The sequence below is a fragment of the Macrobrachium nipponense genome, chromosome 44 (genome assembly GCF_015104395.2).
Source record: "Macrobrachium nipponense isolate FS-2020 chromosome 44, ASM1510439v2, whole genome shotgun sequence".
Classification (NCBI taxonomy): domain Eukaryota; kingdom Metazoa; phylum Arthropoda; class Malacostraca; order Decapoda; family Palaemonidae; genus Macrobrachium; species Macrobrachium nipponense.
Window position 1 is genome coordinate 34716338 of NC_087221.1, and position 15659 is coordinate 34731996.

Here is a 15659-nt window from a genome sequence, read left to right on the forward strand (position 1 = left end):
ACTCGCTGAGTCGGCATCCTTATATGCACTCGCATCAGCCAACAAGCAGAAAGAGGGGTCGCCCAGTGGAGAAGGAGGCGAGAGAGAGAGAGAGAGAGAACTGGCAACAGAAGCGGTGGCGGCGGTAGAGGGCAGTCGTAGGCGGCAGAAGGAGGAATGAGGAAACAATTGCTAGCTAGGAAAAAGGTTGACAAGCGTCCGAGCTTTTGCAGATTCGAAAAGGAATTCTCAAAGAGACGTCAACATGGAAATGGGAACCAGCGGCTCAATAGAAGACGCGTTTTGGCAGTTTTGGCAGGACTATAACGAAAGAACGCAAATGGAAGGCATGGCAAGGAAGTGATGCGGTGTGCGTGGGTGTATGGGTAGCGAGTATCGATGTCATAAGGATAGGATAGAGGGAATTTCTCTCTCTCTCTCTCTCTCTCTCTCTCTCTCTCTAGGCTTCAACATATAAAGGAAATTAAGGCAGGTAATGATGAACAAACGCTCTTTGTAAGTCTATCTGTTTTCTTGTTACATAATCTCGAAATTATAGATGAAATAAACTCTAACCTGAGGAACGTAGGAGGAGTAACAAACACAATCTGCATTTGCATTTGTAGTTGTTCTCTGTTCGAGTATTATATTTACTTTTACATGTAAATGGACGAGTTTGTAGTGCAGGAAATTCAAATACAACACATGTCATTATTATTTTATACAATACTAATTTGAGAATCTGTAAACTGTACTGTAATAGTTTTCACATGTCAATAACTCACGCACAATGCGTTGACAGAATTATTTGGAGTCCCAGTATGTACTGCATAGCAATATTATTTGATCATTATTTACGGTATTTCGTCAAAGAAAAAATCATCTTGAGGGTAATGAAAGGACAACAATGATGGCAAATATATCCTACTGGAGGTTGTCATTAGTCTGTGTAGAATTAACCATTATGTATTCATGAATTTCCTGTTTTTTGGCGAGAAAACAATTGGATCTGATCACACAAGCTATTGTCGATGTTGTTGCTCTACATTAGGCTGGCCTTATGCCGGCACGAACTGCACCTAAGTCAATTACATGACAAGGAGGGGAAAGCATCCTCATTACTTGTGTTGGAAGCTTCATTAAATGTGTTACTGGAGGGAGGGTATAAAATTGGCGGTTAATAAAAGCGTTATGGTTGAAGAGACTTGCAACGAAACGACTGAAAAAAACATTTAGGTCAGATAGTTCTTGGCTGCGTTACATGGTACTAGGGAGAATCACTTAAGCTTTTAGCTGATACGATGTTGCTTACTTGGCTTAATTGGCTACGTGATACTGGAAGGGAAGTACACTGAATTGGTGGTTAATAAAAACGTCCGTTATGGTTGAAAATATTGATAATACAATGAATGACACTATTTAGTTGAAGTAGTTCTCGGCTGAGTCACATAGTACTAGGAAAAACCACGCACTTTTTCTCGCTGGAATGATGACGCTCTCCAGAAACCATTGTATCTCCAGAGGGATGTCATGGTTCTTCGAGCATTTGCTCGCTGATTTGAGAAGGGGAGATTAAACGTTGATATTTTACTCAGTGAGGTTTGCCTTGCGTCACAGAAGCGCTTAGAGCTAAAATGAAGCTTATGGTACTAGACCGAGGCCTCTGCTACCTGGGTAAAGCTTGGAATTGAAATCGATCAAGTTCGTTCAACTTGTGACTTGTTATAGCACACATTTGTTTGAATAAAGCACACGTGTGTATATCCGTGTTGGCATGATCAAAAATATTGATTGACTGATGATATCGAATAGGTATGTGGAATAGTCGTTGAAATAACCACAGGACGTCGACACCAGGAGAGAGAGAGAGAGAGAGAGAGAGAGAGAGAGAGAGAGAGAGAGAGAGAGAAAAACTTACCCGTTAGTATGAAAAAGATCATAAGTCTGATGGCATTCCTCCCTGACGGTTTTATCTTTTTTGAAGCTCTCAGTTACGTTACGTTGAAATTGGAGTCGCAACATCAGAGGCCAGTAGTGACACCGAGATCCTTGGTGAGAATCTGGCTCAGCGGTAAGTGATTCCTCGAAGCCTGAGGTCAAAAACATATGAAGAAGTCAGCCGTTTAAGAGTCTTTTTGGGACCCGTTGGACTGGTAGAGGTAATGCTTTAGAATGGAACATCAATAGAAATGATAGAAAGTGTTAAAAAAAAAAAAAGCAGGAAAGTGGATAAGGTAGTGCGAGCTATGAGTAAATCGTACACACACACACACACACACACACACACACACACGCACACACACACACACACACATATATATATATATATATATATATATATATATATATATATAGGTATATATATATATATAGTATATATATATATATATATATATATATATAATATTGAGATCATAAAAGCTGTTGAGAGTTTTTATGGAGTTAGAATGGTAGGAAAAGCTAATGAAAATAGTAAATGGTAAATTGAGTTTTTTTAAGATTTATTGAATATGGAGGATGGAAAAGATGCAGAGATGAATGATGCAATAGTGGAATGGGTTATTATTTCGAATTTTAGAATCCTTTGGAGAACTGGTGGTGACGTATACATTTTGAGATAGAGGCCAAGTTCTGGGACATATGAGGTCATTCAGTGTTGAATGGAAAAGTGAGAGTAAAAAGTTTTTAAAGGCATAAGAGTAGACCTCTCTGTTGCAATATGAAACAATTGTTAGGAGAGGGTGGGAGGTAAGGTGGATGAAAGAGAATATGAACGGTGGTACAGTAAAAGGAATGAAAGAGGTTGCAGCCAGGGTTTTTCTCATAAACCCACAAACTATTCACTAAACTGGGCCAGAACTGCATTTTCCTCGCTCAGCATCTCTCCAATTCCGTAATTTCATGTGAGATCCATTGGCTCATGAACCATCCTCTCTGTTGTTGGTTCCCTATAGAATAACTTCCTATTCTCCCTGAAGCCGTTGTTTACTTCCTCCCCTTTTTTAATTACATGCTTTCTTTTCTCTATATGAATAACTGTATTTTCACCTAAATGTATAGAGCGTAGAATTTCATTGTACGGGAAAAATGTCGAGTCGTTACTTATAAAGATAAAACATTGACAGGAAAAGCGATCGAAATCCACTACACAATCCTACATATTCTATGTTTATAATTACTTTAATCGTAAATCATAATATTTCTTTCACAGCAACGTGAGAGCGATTACAGAACATACGGCTCAGTAAATACTACTTCGCGTAATTAGGATCTAATGACTTACAATGGAGAGATCAGTGCTCATGTGGGAGTCATGATGTTTATTGACAAGTATTTTATCAATGAAGCGATAGTTTGATCTCCGCTTAACGAGGGATTTGCTTCCAGTCTATGAAGCCTTTGAAAATTCCACAAAGATCTCGAATTTAATACCTTTCACGAGGAATAGGATGTTTGTTATGAACATTTAGTAGACACATACATACACATACGCATACACCCACTCACAAACGGAATTCTGTACGTAGCTTTATAGCTTTGCTGAGTTCTCTTAGATGAATGACATATTCTTCCATGCAGGATTTATAATAGAGTACTGGGTTAGACCGCTTCTGACCAAAATAGGACAATCTCGCGCATGACGTCACGTGGCTGATCTGACTGAGGTTCAGGTAAAAAAAAGTTATCAGTCAGTATCTGGCCCCACCAGAGTGAAAAACAAGGAAAATATCTCTCACACAAGGTCGTGAAAGGGATAGAGAATGGGTGTGGGCAAACAATTCCCATAGTGACCCTTAATTTATTTGTTTTCTGGGTTTTCTTTGATGGCCACCTACCAATGACGTCACAAATATGCGCAGTAACGATGGTACGGTCTAACCCTGTACTCTATTAATCCTGCTTCCATCTTAGGTAGGAGATTCTGCCTTGTCAGGAAGGAATAAGTAGGAGATCTTCCTTGTTAGGTGGGAGTAAGTAGGAAATCTTCCTTCTTAGGTAGGAATAAGTAAGCCTTCCTTCCTTGTTAGGTGGGAGTAGGTAGGAAATACGTCCATAGCGATCCATTTCACACCTTTTTATCGATATTCAGTTTCCTTCATCTTCAGAGTCAACATAGACTCCTTTTATTGGAAGTAAAGTACGTTTAAGAATGATACATTCCATATGACCGTTGAGAGAGAGAGAGAGAGCGCGCTAATCCCGGTAGGACAAACCCGTGGGGCTAACCTATACGCATCCCGAGCTCTATCGTTTCCAAGTCTGGGCATCCTTCGGAGGATTTTACCTTTATGAATAGCTTTAAATGCAGAAGCATAGGATAACAAGTAAAAAATGCGCCGTAGAGTTTTCTGTAGAACCGTATAATGCCTGTTCTATGTAATTGCCAGAGGCACGATGGTGGCTGAATTTAACCTTAAATAAAATCAAAACTATCGAGACTAGAAGTCTGCAATTTGGTATGGTTGATGATTGGAGGGTGGATGATCAACATACCAATTTGCAGCCCTCTAGCCTCAGTAGTTTATAAGACCTGGGGGCGGACAGGAAAAGTGCGGACGGACAAAGAAACTTCAATCATTTTCTGTTACAGAAAAGTAATGCGAGAGATATTGGGAGGTCGTGTCACTTCAAAAATGACAAGTTCGTCTTCTTTAATTGGGAAAAGGAAGGGAACAAACAGTTCTTGTTTTTCCCAACTTTGAAAGAAATTTGAAGAAGCTTGAGATTTCGTGCGTTGGAGTCACATCAGACGATGCCTTTTTCATTATCTTCGCTGCGACTCTTTCGTAGCGCTGGATGAACATGACACAATCCTGGATAACCTAACCTTCATGTTCCAACCCCCGTAGGGTGATAGTGCCGCCAGTGCATCTCATGCGGTGCACTGTAGGCATTACTTAAGGTTCTTTGCAGCGCGCCATCAGCCCCTAGCTGCATATGAAAATGTATTATTTCTGAGGTAGAGCGAAATGGATATTAAAGGATATTTGTAGCTTATACACACACACACACACACACACACACACACACACACACACACACATATATATATATATATATATTATATATATATATATATATATATATATATTATATGTCTAATGAGTCTTGAAATAAAATGGGAGACGTTTATGCAAATTCGTTTGTTCAGCCTCCACTGTGTCTACCATGAAAAAATTATAAAACGGTCATTCGAGTACTGGTATCTCTCGTAATTTCAAAACAAACTTAAAATTATAATTTTAATCAGTTTTAAACCTAACTGTTTGCGCATGGCTTTACTGTCGACAACATATAACATTTATTGTTATACCACGACTCTTACGTCATTCTCTTGACGTCGTAATAGTTACTTAATAATATATTTAAATATCTCTGGGACAATACTTTTTTTTTATGTAGGGAGAAAGAAACCTTTTATAAAAGGGTCACGTAAGACGGAGCTGTATGTTACGTGACGATGATCGACATTGACCTTGGTAGGTGTCAAGGGAATGACGTCATGGTTTTGTGTTGTTTTTCGATCCTCCTTTTGTTTTTTACGTGAAGAACAGCAACGAGCTTTTCGTTTCTCAATGAATGGGTTACGTTCGCCAGATGAAGGTCCAGTGTCTCTTGGGCGAAATATTTACTAAATGATTTTCTAAACGTAAAAGTAAACAATTGTTTTTTTTTTTATTTTTTACGGAAGGAAAGGTGTCTGTCTCAGGATGATTCAAAACAGGAAAATATTATTCTCTTGCGTTCATCTCTTTTACTCTTCACTGTCATGAAAAGAAAGAATGATAACATGTTGTCCTGAAAAAAAAAACCGGATAGGCGAAATGAAATACAATATGATAACGAATTCTTGAAATTGAGGTAATAAACAAAAGATAAGAACATTGCGGTTCCTGTTTGTAATTATGTGTATTGTATATGGATAAGCCGTCTGCAAAAGCTTCCTGAAAATGAAACTTTTCGTTTTCTGATGGGGAGATTGAATTATATGATATAGATTGTAAGTATTCTGTATAGGAAAAAATTATAAAAAAGAATATTTACAAAAAAAATTCTTGCGTGGAACATTTTTAATTGTTGAAATAATATAAATATTGTATTTTGGTTATTCTTAAATAAGAATAAAAAAAAGTTATATCCAATATTCGATGACACTACTCATATTTACAAGAGTATTATTATTATTATTATTATTATTATTATTTTTTTTTTTTTTTTGCTCTATCACAGTCCTCCAATTCGACTGGGTGGTATTTATAGTGTGGGGTTCCGGGTTGCATCCTGCCTCCTTAGGAGTCCATCACTCTTCTTACTATGTGTGCCGTTTCTAGGATCACACTCTTCTGCATGAGTCCTGGAGCTACTTCAGCCTCTAGTTTTTCTAGATTCCTTTTCAGGGATCTTGGGATCGTGCTAGTGCTCCTATGATTATGGGTACGATTTCCACTGGCATATCCCATATCCTTCTTATTTCATTTTCAGATCTTGATACTTATCCATTTTTTCCCTCTCTTTCTCTTCAACTCTGGTGTCCCATGGTATTGCGACATCAATGAGTGATACTTTTTCTCTTGACTTTGTCAATCAAACGTCACGTCTGGTCTGTTTGCACGTATCACCCTATCCGTTCGTGATACCATAGTCCCAGAGGATCTTTGCCTGCTGATCGTTTCTATCACTCCTTCAGGTTGGTGCTCGTACCACTTATTACTGCAAGGTAGCTGATGTTTCTTGCACAGGCTCCAGTGGAGGGCTTTTGCACTGAATCATGCCTCTTTTTGTACTGTTCTGTGCAAGTGCCGGGCATTCACTTGCTATGTGGTTTATGGTTTCATTTTTGCGTATTGCACTTCCTACATATGGGAGAGATGTTATTTCCGTCTATCGTACTTTGAACATATCTGGTTCTTAGGGCCTCTGATCTTGTGCCGCTGTTTATCATTCCTTCAGTTTCCTTCTTTAGCTCTCCCCTCTGTAGCCATTGCCATTGTCATCGCTGGCTAGTTCTTTAGTCTGTCTTCATTTATTGTCCGTGCATTGGTTTGTTGTTGCCAGTCCTCGTTCTTTCTGTCTTTCTCCTCCTGTGTTTCTCTGTATATTTCTGGGTCTTCGTCTACTTTTATTAGTCCTTCTTCCCATGCACTCTTTAGCCACTCGTCTTCACTGGTTTTTCAGATATTGCCCCAGTGCTCTGTTTTCGATGTTGACGCAGTCCTCTATACTTAGTAGTCCTCTCCCTCCTTTCTTTCGTGTTATGTATAGTCTTTCCGTATTTGCTCTTGGGTGTAGTGCTTTGTGTATTGTCATATGTTTCCTGGTTTTCTGGTCTATGGTGTGCGGAGTTCTGCCTTCGTCCCATTCCACTATCCCTGCGCGGTATCTGATTACTGGCAACTGCCCATGTGTTTATGGCTTTTTTATATATTTCCGGCGTTGAGTTTTGACTTGAGTATCGCCTTAAGTCTCTGCATATATTCTTTCCTGATCGTGTCCTTCATCTCTTGGTGTTTTATATCTCCTTCTTCCATTATTCCCAGGTATTTGTATCCTGTCTCATCTATGTGTTTGATGTTGCTCCCATCTGGTAGCTTTATCCCTTCAGTTCTCGTTACTTTGCCTTTTTGTATGTTGACAAAGCGCATTTTTCTATTCCAAACTCCATCCTGATGTCCCCAGATACAATCCTTACTGTTCTGGATTAGGGTATCTATTTCCCTGATGCTCTTACCATACAGCTTGATGTCGTCCATGAACATCAGATGGTTGATTCTGTTGCCTCTTTTCTTGAGTTGGTACCCGGCGGCATCCATCTTCTGTAGTACTTTTGTGTCATGGGAATCATGGCTACTACGAAGAGTAGTGGGGACAGTGAGTCACCCTGGAAGATCCCTCTCCTGATATTAACCTCTGCTAGTCTTATTCCAGAGCTTGTAAGTATTATATTCCAGTTGCGCATTGTATTTTGAGGAAGCTGATGGTATTTTCCTCTGCCCCATATATTTTCAGGCATTCTATTAGCCATGTGTGTGGTATCATGTCGAAGGCTTTCTTAAAATCTATCCATGCCATGCTTAGGTTGGTTTTCCTTCTCCTATTGTTCTTCATTACCATTTTGTCTATCAGGAGCTGGTCTTTTGTGCCCCTACACTTATTCCTTCTGCAGCCTTTTCTGTGGTGGGGGATGGTGGTTTGTTGCTCCTTGTAGTAAGGTGTTTATAGCCTTTCACTGATGATACCTGTTAGTAACTTCCACATTATTGGTAGGCAGGTGAATAGGCCTGTAGTTACTGGCTCTTATATTTCCCTTACTCTTGTCTTTTTGTACTAAGGATTGTTCTTCCTGTGGTCATCCATTTGGGTGCTTGGTGATTTGAGATACAATGCTGGAGTTGTTTCTGCTATTCGTGGGTGTAGGGGCCTTGAAGTTTTTGAGCCAGTATCCATGGACTTCATCGGGACCTGGGGCTTTCCAGTTTGGCATTTTCTTTAGTTGGTATTATTATTATTATTATTATTATTATTATTATTATTATTATTATTATTATTATTATTATTATTATTATTATTATTATTATTATTATTATTATTATTATTATTATTATTGTTGTTGTTGTTGTTGTTGTTGTTGTTGTTGTTGTTGTTGTTCAATGCTTGGAGAAAATCACCGTGAGTCAATTCAGGATCAAGCGTCAGGTGTGTTGAAATTTCCAAAGGAATATTTGTAATCTGCTTAATATACAATTACGTGTCTTAGCCTGTGGGTTACTTTCGACACAACGGATTCCAACGCATAACTTAGAGAGAGAGAGAGAGAGAGAGAGAGAGAGAGAGAGAGAGAGAGAGAGAGAGTGGCCTTCAAGATCACTCCCTTCTTGCGGTACACTGGTAGCATTATTTACGGTTCTTTACAGCGTCCTTTCGGCCTGTAGTTGCAACCCCTGTCGTTCCTTTTACTGTACCTCCTTTCATATTCTCTTTCTTCCATCTTACTTTCACCCTCTCCTGACAATTGTTTCATAGTACAACCGCTTTGAGGTTTTCCTCCTGTCACACGTTTCAAACCTTTTACTGTCAATTTGCGTTTCAGAGCTGAATGACCCCATAGGTCCCAGTGCTTGGCCTTTGGCCTCAATTCTGTATTCAATTCAATTCAAGATCACCGTTGAAATATTCATTTTTAAGCCATTTTGTTGGTAATCAGACGCAGTCCTGACTGTCATTTGGATACCATATATATATATATATATATATATATATATATATATATATATATAATATATATATATTATGTATATATATAAAATAAAAAAACACCCTTTTTTGCAAATCGGGTAATATTCACAGTTCTACAGTAGTTCCTTGTTAGGCGAGTGGTTTACGTGCTCGCCAACCGATTCGCTAATCGCGAGCACAACTCCTCGCTTTGCCAACGTTGAATCAGAGGAATTTATTTATGTTGATTAGAAACTCGATCCTCGATATAATGTGGTTCGGATCCCACGATAAGCTGTAGGTCCCGTTGCTAAGTAGCCAATTAGTTCCTAGCCACGTGAGAATAGCTAATCCTTCGGGGCACCCGTAGGAGAGAGAGCTGTTAACCAGCTTAGTGGTCTGGTTAAATTAAGATATACTTAACTTTACAGTGCTAAAGAAAAGGCGAATTCTATCATAAGAAACTATCCAGATTAGATATCATGACCTCAAACGTATAATGCGCATTTGTCCTTCCCAGAGAGAGAGAGAGAGAGAGAGAGAGAGAGAAAGTGAGAGAGAGAGAGAAAGTGAGAGAGATTGAACGAAAGTTTAACTTTATTCTGGGAAGCGAGTTCCGCCGACGATCTTCTCCAAACGTCCCCAAGTTGAGAGGAATCAATTAGTTATCCAAACACCTTCCAAGAACGAGGACCCTTTCCTTATTACGTGCAACATTAATTCTTCTATCCTGGACGCGTTCCCTCGAGAATCCTTCCCCTTGACAACTGGGAAATTGAACATTTGCTCTAAGGTCATTCATGACCGTGAAAAATATATAATTGCGGCAGTATTGACGTGTTTCTAGATTTTGCTAGAATTTTATCTATTATTATTATTATTATTATTATTATTATTATTATTATTATTATTATTATTATTATTATTATTATTGGTCAAATACAGGGTCAAAATAGGTGTATATATTTGAATTTTACAGATAAACTATGATACCATAGTCATCAAAGTCATTAACGATCGTTAATGACTTTGATGACTATGGTATCATAGTTTATCTGTAAAATTCAAATATATACACCTATTTGACCCTGTATTTGACCATGACCTCTATAGGCGCTCTACTAGCCTGTTTAAAATAGCACGGAAAAAGCCGCTATTCGCAAAATAGAGAAGACTCTACAAGTTGTAACGCTGCTGAAGTAGCCATTACCTTTAATAAAATATTATTATTATTATTATTAGTTATTATTATTATTATTATTATTATTATTATTATTATTATTATTATTGATGTGTTTCTGAACGTTTTGAGAATTTAATTTCTTGTTATAATAATAAATAATAATTATTATTATTATTATTATTATTATTCTGGAAGTAAACCCTCTTTTAAACATGTTTTTATTAAAAGTAATTGCTGCTTCAGCTGCGTTAATTTTCTAAATATGTTTTTCGTTGTTGCTTAAACTGGTGATCAACGCACCGAAGGTTGGCTTGTCTCAAATAGGTAATTGTCAAAGTCGATTTAATTTCATTGAAAATGCCGGGGGCGGTAGTCAAATATTCAGTGTATATCCCGTAGAGTTATTAAAGGTAGAGTTCAATTCGATTCCTTTTGACATTACCTATTGAGAACATGCCAACCTTCGGGTGGCGTTGCTCACCAGTTAAGTAACAACGAGAAACAATAACTAGGAAAATAGAGAGGAACCTTTATAAAATTAACGCAGCTGAAACAGCAATTACTTTTAATAAAATATTATTATTATTATTATTATTATTATTATTATTATTATTATTATTATTATTATTATTATTATTATTATTATATTCAAAATGCGCATATGGGAATCGAGTGTGGAAGAGTTGATGACTGCAAAATGATAACGTAATGCTAATATATATATATATATATATATATATATATATATATATATAATATATATATATATATATATATATATCATCCTGCATGACATCGTACACGAACGTCAGGTTCATATGCGTGGGAACTGCCCAAGGAACTAATTAATGTTTTCTCGACCTGAGATTAAAATGGTTAATGGGACTGCCTTTGATTTCGAGCTGATCCGACATAATCCTGCTTCGATAAAAACTGGAAAGTGATGCAGTTAATCGCCCACAGCGGTATTACGTGTTCTAGTTATAGAGAAATAGAAATTACGAGTTAAGGTACATTACACAAGGCGGGATTTACTCCGAGTATTTTATACAGTAATTTGATGCCGTGACTTAGAATGGAGTGAATTTTATGCAGTTAAATCATGCAGTATATACAGTAATTTGCTGCAATAACCTAAACCTGTTGCAGCGAGTTTTATACCGTTAAATCATACTGTATATACAGTAATTTGATGCAGTAACCTAAAATACAGTGACCTGATGCAGTGAGTTTCATACAGTAGAAAAATACAGTATGAACAGTAATTTGATGCAGTAACCTAAAATACAGTGACCTAATGCAGTGAGTTTCATACAGTAGAAAAATACAGTATGAACAGTAATTTGATGCAGTAACCTAAAATACAGTGACCTGATGCAGTGAATTTTATACAGTAAGTTCATACAGTAATTTCCAACTGTACCAATTTATACTGCAACCTCATACAGTAAGTATTTTGGCTCTGATTGCATTGATACAGTGGCGGTTCAGGTAGAGGTAGCAGCAAAAATCCAGTACATGGAATACTGATTGACTGATGGATTTATGGCTACTAAAACAGGTGTCACAATAACCAGTAAGCGCTTCAGTGGCGTGACAGGTATGGTCTTGACCTGCCACCTGGGTGGCCGCTTGTTCGATTTTCTGGAATTCCATTGAGGTGTTAGAGGGTTCGGAAGTCACGTAAAGTCGTTGGTCCCATGGCTGAGTAACCAGTATAGGTTCCATGCAACGTGAAAATACCATACAAACAAAGAAAACACAACAACCGTTACATGAAAAATGTAAACGGTTTCCGACTGGCAGATTTACGTCAGAGGTAGAACCTGCGTTATCGCGTTTCCAAATCATGATCTTTTTGTGTATATGATATTGTAGCTTTGGGTGCGCCGGGAACCATTATACTCCCAGGAGTATGCAACAGGACCTACATAGAGCAGAGATGGCCAACCTACGGCTCAACACAACAAATACCTTTTTAGCCTTTTAAAACAGACATTATGTAACACTCTTAAGACAGTGTTTGATTAAACTGTATTCAGTTTTAAAAGCATATTATAGGCATCAATTTTATTAATTTTTTAAGGAGATATAAATAGTTTATAAGTTGATGACGTCGTGTAATGTCTGACATCTTTTTTTTTACTATTTTTGCTACAGTAAACACACATTATGTAACACTCTTAAGCGAATGCGTGATTAAACTCTATTCAGTTTTAAAAGCATATCATAGGTATCAATTTTATTGATTTTTAAGGAGATATAAATAGTTTCTAAGTTGATGACGTCGTGTAATGTCTAACATTTGTTTTTACATTTTACTACAGTAAACACAGATATTATGTAACGTTCTTAAGACAATGTTTGATTAAACTGTATTCAGTTTCAAAAGCATATTATAGGCATAAATTTTATTCATTTTTTAGGGATATATAAATAATTTCTAAGTTGATGACGTCGTGTAATGTATGACCATTTTTTTTTTACTATTTTACTACAGTAAACACAGTATGATGTAAACACTTAAGACAAGTGTTTGATTAAACTGTATTCAGTTTTGAATGTGTATTATAGGCATCAATTTTATTGATTTTTTTAAGGAGATATAAATAGTTTCTAAGTTGATGACGTCGTGTAATGTATGACATTTTTTTTTTACTATTTTACTACAGTAAACACAGACATTATGTAACACTTAAGACAATGTTTGATTAAACTGTATTCAGTTTTAAAAGCATATTATAGGCATCAATTTTATTGATTTTTTAAGGAGATATAAATAGTTTCTAAGTTGATGACGTCGTGTAATGTCTGATAATTTTTTTTACTGTTTTACTACAGTGTGGACGCAACCTTACATTTTCGCAACATTCCACAAAAAAATTAAAAGTTCAAAGTACCCGGACAGCGAAATACCTACTGAACTGAAATTACCTCATTGCTACTGACGAACTGATTTCGCCAAGGTTGAGAAGTGAAACTGAATCACGAATACATGATTCAATATACAGAAGACCCGCATTAAATTGGGGATAATTCAATACCTCCGGAATATCGGTTTTCATGACGAATCAGAGATGAATTTGTGAAATGCTCCGGGTTTTTTATCATCAGATTAGCCTGATTCCTTCGCTATTTAGAGATGGTCAGTCAGTAATCTTATGCGGTGTGGTTGCCATGTTGGTTCTTTTCATGGTATGACGTCATAATATCGATGTATAGATTCCATACACAAATAGACATATTAGGTTTATATTTATTGTAGTAATTATATGTATGTACTATATATATACGTCTTTTACATAATATGTATAGCATCATACATAATACATCTAAATATATATATATATATATAATATATTATATAATATATATATATATATATATCTATAGTTTTTTTTGTGTAATCTATATTGCTTATATGTGCCTACCATCTTCGGGATAATTGTTAAGAGCAAAAAAAAAAATAACTGATGACGTCAATGGTCGGTGTTCCGTTAGTGACATTTCTCGTTAATTTTTAATGAGCAATCAGCAATGACCTTCAGATCTCTCACAGGTAAATGACCTCAAGAATAATTTGCGCCAAGTTGTTCACATTCAAAATGTCTTTGACACAAAATTGGGTCATCTCATTCTGTAAGAACTTTATTAAGGCTATCAGTGCAAGGGCTCTTGTTACTCAGTCAATAAATGATAAAATTATGAGTCCCAAACTTGCCTTTACTTAAGGCTTAATTAGCCAGCCTCTTGCCCTAAGAAAGGTAGCTGATTGGCTGCATTAAGCCCCATTGTCCTTAATTAAGGCCTAAATAAGGCCATGCCCCTTGACCCCTAAGGAAAAGAGAAGTAGGCTGATTGGTTCATTATAAGGCAAGATCCTTTATAAAAGCCTCATAAGCCACGCCCCTTAGCCCCCATAAGAAAGGTAAGCTGATTGGTACATTAAAGCAATTTTGTTCCTTATAAAGGCCTATAAGCCATGCCTCTACCCTAAGAAAGGTAGCTGATTGGTTCATTAAGCATTTGTCCTTATTAAGGCTTATAAGCCACGCCCCTTGCCCCTTAGAAAAGAAAAGTAGCTGATTGGTTCATTAAGCAATTATCCTAATAAAGGCCTATAAGCCACGCCCCTTGACCCCTAAGAAAGGTAGCTGATAGGTTCATTAAGCAATTTTGTCCTTATAAAGGCCTATAAGCCACGCCCCTTACCCCTAAGAAAGGTAGCTGATTGGTTCATTAAGCAATTTTGTCCTTATAAAGGCCTATAAGCCACGCCCCTTGCCCCTAAGAAAGGTAGCTGATTGGTTCATTAAGCAATTTTGTCCTTATAAAGGCCTATAAGCCACGCCCCTTGCCCCTAACAAAGGTAGCTGATTGGTTCATTAAGCAGTTGTCCTTTGAAGGCCTATAACTCATGCCCCTAGAGGCCTAGACCATAAGAAAGGTAGCTGATTGGTTCATCAAGCAATTGTCCTTATCAAGGCTTACATGCCACGCCCCTAACCCCTAAGAAAGGTAACTGATTTTGTCAATCAAGCAATTGTCCTAATTAAGACTTATAAGTCATGCTCTTAGCCACTAAGAAGGGTAGCTGATTGGCTCATTAAACAATTGTGCTTATTAAGGCCTCTCTCTCGTCTTAGTCGAGGCATGTGTAAGTCTAGATAATTCTCCTCTCTCTCTCTCTCTCTCTCTCTCTCTCTCTCTCTCTCTCTCTCTCTCTCTCTTAACAGGGTCCTATATATGTCTATCAATATCGTCTCGTCAATCTCCCAGCACAGCGAAGGTAAATATTTCCCCTTCGTGAATCACGTTTGCTTGCAGGCACAGCTTTAAGACTCGTCTGCTTTCTGTTGTTCCTCACTCCGCCATTATTCATAGATGCCCCATAAATGGCGTCGCAACATGGCTTCCCAGAGCCGAACTTGTGGAGGGGGGAATTAATTAGGCTGGTAAATAAACTTAGATACTGAGGCGTACACAAACGCTATTTCGCTTCTCCTCTTGAGGCCCCTCTCCGCGTTTCCTATTATTGCCTTCTTTTACCTCTTTCTAATGGAGATCAAATCTTTTGGAAACTTGAATTTCACGCCAGTGGCCCCTGTAGGTTTTTCCATATGAATAGGGTTCAACTTCTGAATATTATTATAATGATATTGTTATTATAATAATAATTCTGGCAATCCTCATCTTTCTCTCGTACTCTTTCTATTCTGGTGTAGGAATCCGTTTCAATATCACTGCTATCACAAAAACTATAAAGTTAGGAGTCAAGTTAAAG